Source organism: Electrophorus electricus, chromosome 26 (genome assembly GCF_013358815.1).
Source record: "Electrophorus electricus isolate fEleEle1 chromosome 26, fEleEle1.pri, whole genome shotgun sequence".
In the NCBI taxonomy this organism is placed as follows: domain Eukaryota; kingdom Metazoa; phylum Chordata; class Actinopteri; order Gymnotiformes; family Gymnotidae; genus Electrophorus; species Electrophorus electricus.
In genome coordinates, this window is record NC_049560.1 from 300001 (window position 1) to 305000 (window position 5000).

Here is a 5000-nt window from a genome sequence, read left to right on the forward strand (position 1 = left end):
TGAAAAAGAGCAAGAAAAGGAGGAGGAGGAGGAGGAGGAGGAGGAAGGGGAAAAATCGCCTTTTGTTCGGCCGGATTTTCAAATTGAAGTATTTGACAACAAAAGTAGCAATCAGCGTCAGACCTGGACATCAGCGCGCAGACTGCTGTCTCTGCCTCCAGGCCCTGGCCAGGCAGCTCTGACAGCGTTTGGTACTGTTCTGCTGGGTCAGCTGGCCCCCAGAGCTATCCGCGCCGTCAAAGCGAAGCGCGGCTGGAGGAACGGAGGAGACTGCCTCTGCTAGACTAGACACCACTACTACTGTCTTTTGCATATTACCAGTGTAAAAATGCCATTAGAGAGGTCAAACATGCTGATCTGGCAACAGCTCCACCTGCCCACGGAACTGAGTTCACCAAGCTAGACATCACCGGCTCTCCTCTTCTCCACCCAGTCGGAGCTCACGCCTAACACCACCCGCGATCCGGCCAACGTGTTTTCAGAAGCAGAAAGGCAGGCGTGTGGGCGAACAGTGGACGCTCGTGCCGATCGCCATGGTGCCCAGTGCAGAGAACAGTCACAGTTCAGAACTTCTGAATTTCTCCTCATTATGAACACTGCTCTTGCTGTACAAATGCCTTGCTTACTTAGCGTGTGTCCAGCACTTTGAGCCTGAACTCCAGGAGGACTGAGATATGGAAAAACTCTCCAGCACTGTCTATGGGACCATTAGGGGCTTGAGTGTGTGTTTCCGTGCAGATGGCACTGCCAGCGTCCACTGAGCGGAGGCTGCGTCGCTGGCGGTGATGGCAGGGCATGGGGGCACAGGGTGGGCACAGGGCGGGCACAGGGTGAGCACAGGGTGGGCACAGGGCGAGCACAGGGCGGGCACAGGGTGAGCACAGGGCGAGCACAGGGTGAGTACAGGGTGGGCACAGGGTGGGCACAGGGCGAGCACAGGGTGGGCACAGGGCGAGCACAGGGCGGGCACGGGGTGGGCACAGGGCGGGCATAGGGTGGGCACAGGGCGAGCACAGGGTGGGCACAGGGCGAGCACAGTGCAGGCACAGGGTGGGCAAGGGTGGGCACAGGGCGGGCACAGGGCAAGCACAGGGTTGCACAGGGCGGGCACAGGGTTGCACAGGGTGGGCACAGGGCGGGCCAGAGTCGGGTAACTGTCCTCCCCCACCTACTCAATTATTCATTGGCTCCCCCTGTTCCATCATATGGCTGTGCAGAGCGTGCCAGGGCTCGGTCGGTACCGGGGGATATCCCAGGTGTCCCTGCCCCTAGACCTGGTCGGCCGATGCCTGCCAGCGTTCCAGCAGGGCTCGTGCCAGTGGAACAAGAATAATAACGTTGGCCTAATCCAAAATCCTGCCTCCCCGGCCTCCGGAGCCGTGAGCTAAGCACACAAACACACACACACATGGACACGCACATTCACACACGCACGCACGCACACATCCTGTAGTCTACCTGAGCTTGTCTGTGTGCCAAGTCGTGTCTCTGAGTCTTTATTTAAAGGCTGTGGCCAAGGTGGACTATGCAGGAAGTACACAGTGGTGTTCAAGAGATCGTACTGGCAGGGGAGAGTGAGATTGTTACAGGGTCCATGCCAAGAACCCAAATCTCTGGTGGTCATAAAGACAGGGGGAGACAAAGAGCGAGAGGAGGTAGCATACAGAAAGGGTGGGCCCAATCTCCGAAATTACTCCTGCCTAGTATTGACCGGCCAATTATGTGTAGTTCCATTTACAAAAACGTAGCTATAACCGCTAACTTTATGGAGACTTTCATTTCTCTCTCCCTCTCTCCACCTCTCCGCCCCACCCTCCACCACTCTCTCCTTCTCTCTATCTCTCTCCCTCTTTTTTTTTGTGTGGCGCTTTAATAGGATATTGATCGACAGAAGCAGATTCGATTGGGCTGCCACTGAATTGTGTAATGGGTGCACAAAGCCAAGGTCACGGCGTATAGACAGGCAGGAACGGCAGCAGCCCGTCGCCGTTTCCACATCACCACCCTTCATCGTCCGAGTGCGGTGCGAGCCCCGCCCAGCCCCGCCCGGCCCCGCCCCCGTCGCCTAAGTAAGTCTCACGCAGTGCATGGGAGCCCTGTCTGCTGCAGGTGCCAAGCGCGTATGCCCTGTTCTGGCCCGATCCTGTTACCCTGCGTGGATGCTATGTCACGCTGTTGCTTCCACAGACTCTTTCCTAAATCACGAAGCTGTGTACGTACGGCACACTGATCCCTGGACGCCTCATGGGGGCCGATCCCTTTAGAGGACCTCTGCTATTGGCTGCCTCTGTCACAGAGGCGCTTTGGGGGCGGATGTGCCGTTGGGGGGCAGGGTTTGACGTGTAAGAAATTCGGCTGACAGCTAGGTGTTGGCACAGTTACATTACAATGCTCTTATCTAATAATTCAAATAATGTGCATTTCAGTTTAATGGGTAGATAAAGATCGGTCAGCTTAGCTATTTAAAATGAAATCACATTATACTGGATTCAAGAACAGCTAATAAAGTATATATGGTATATGGGAATTTGCGACTGGGCGACCAGTTTGAACTGCTCTGTGTTAGTAGTGCATGATACCTACTGATGGTGTACTGCCCCTCACACAGCCTGCACTGGTCTGCTTATGCTGTCATTGTGTGGCACGGCGAACAGAAATACTTTCATAAAAGTAGAAATCAAAGAGGCACTAAAGCTACAGGAGAGAAGAGGAATAAAGAAAAAGTCACTACTGATTGGAAGTGAACAGGCGGCGTGTGCTGCCCTGCACTGCCCTTCTTCCTAGCGTGTCGCAGATGTTGGGATAAAAGCCAGTGCCTCAGTGGAGCGGGATCAATTATGCATATTCCTTAATCTCATTACAATCATATGCCAGGACTTCTGATGCACCGCAGCTTTGGCTGTGCTAACCGTACTAATATCCCCCCCGCACACACACACATGCACACACACACTATTTTAAACAGCAACTCTCCTGAGCCATCGTAAAATCACCCCCCACCTCTCTCTCTCTATCTCTGTCACACACATGCACACAGACGCACAAACACACAGCTAAACCCTCTCCTCGTCTCTGCTGTCGCCGGGCCAGGTCTTCATGGTACCCAGACGCTCTCCCTCTCCAGATGCTGTCTTTGTGTTGGCAGGAGGTGCGCAGGCCAAGGGTGGGAACAGCGTGCATGGCCCCTGGTGCCCCTATCTCCCTGACTCCCCCGCCACGGTGGAGGGGGGAGGCCCCTGATTAGGTCACGGAGGAGCATGATCAATGCACCTTTGATCAGAAGACTCCTGCAACTGCTGACGGGCACTTTGGATCGGCTATTGTTAGCGGCAATCGGCAGGCGTGTATGGATCGTGCTGCGCTCTGTCACTCTCCACTGTGGACGTCTGCAATTTTTAAAGGTCATCTTTCCTTCTTTTCTGACCCCTCTTTCCTTCTCTGTAGTTCTTCGTGGTGCACCACTGGTCTGCACACTGGTCTGCACAACTGGTCTGCACCACTGGTCTGCACACTGGTCTGCACAACTGGTCTGCACCACTGGTCTGCACACTGGTCTGCACCACTGGTCTGCACCACTGGTCTGCACTTGCTTCAGGGCCCTTCTTCACGGATCTCTTGCTTTGGAAAGATTCTGTTGAGGGGTGCAGGGTTCTGGGATGCTATCATATTTATTAAGGTCTCATCCCTTTTATTTATTTTTTGGCAGCAAAACTGGGTGTGCAGTTCTTAAAAGAATTGATAAGTAAACAGTCTCTAGACTGCTCTTGTACTCTTGTTTACATCTGTAAAACCTATTTTTACACACCTGTCCTGGGCTACCAAAATGAAACTTCAGAATCCTGTGTGTGAAAATCAGTGATTTAAAAAAAAAAAACCTATTTTATTAATTAGCAGCAGCCTTGTGCTTATAGCACAATGCAACTGAGTGCAATGCTTAATATGCAACGCCAGTGTTTAAATATTACAAATTGATTAGAAATTGATTGAACTCTTAAAGCATAACTTACTTCTTACAAAGTTTCTTCTTGGCAAACTTTTTTTGTGGTATTGTGGATTTGCAATAATAAACAGTTATAAAACACCACCATCAGAAGCGAATCAGAATTCAGATGCAATAAAATAAGATTACCGAAGTCAAATCAATATGAAATCTCGCCAGCATGATGCACACACTATACTATTGTAAAATATTTATGAGGAATCCAAGTCTATTACTACCACAAAAGTGCTTGGACCCCAGATGTTGCTGCTGACAGTTGCATTTCAGCTGCATTTTATTTCACCTTCAAAAGAAGGTGTTTAATATTGCAACTAGATAGACTTTAGATATTTTTATTAGATATCTTAATGTTTAACATTTTTATCTAGATAAATGGGTATTAAAATCAGAGTTCACAAAATATTTGGGGTTGCATTTCCCGTTTGTTTAGTCAAGGAAAAAAACAAAGCACATCTATGAATGGGACGCCAGCGCACTACAACAGAAGACACTCCATCGGACCAAACACAAGGCTGCAGAGCCTGTGAGCTCATCCACAGGCTGAGCAGAGCTGTAATGCAATCTAGCGATCTTTAAGCTGACAGCTGCATTCTGCCACAGCCTCGATTCCTAGCAGAGGAACAGAGGATTCCATTGTTCTAAAAGAAAGAAAAAGAAAGAAAACAGCAGAACGGAACAGGAAGAAAAAACGCAGCGGTAACCAGAGAAGGTTCCACTGTGAATGCGCATCAAGATGGAGTTCCACGAGATTGCCAACAGAAATCACAGCATTGCTGCAGATTCAGAGTGGAATGAAAGGAAGACATAAGTCTACATCTTCCACAAGGGATTGCATATAACATGGGGATCTGCATATAACATCGGGGTCTTCATATAACATCGGGATCTGCATATAACATCGGGATCTGCATGTAACATGGGGATCTGCATATAACATCAGGGTCTTCATATAACATGGGGATCTGCATATAACATGGGGATCTGCGTATAACATGGGGAT

The 5000-nt window shown here is 50.2% G+C and overlaps 1 protein-coding gene across 11 annotated transcripts in view; it reads right to left on the minus strand.

Annotated features, from left to right (window-relative positions):
* The window catches only part of nfia (nuclear factor I/A), a 154276-nt gene that overhangs the window by 40599 nt on the left and 108677 nt on the right, over positions 1-5000 (minus strand). The window lies entirely within an intron of this gene.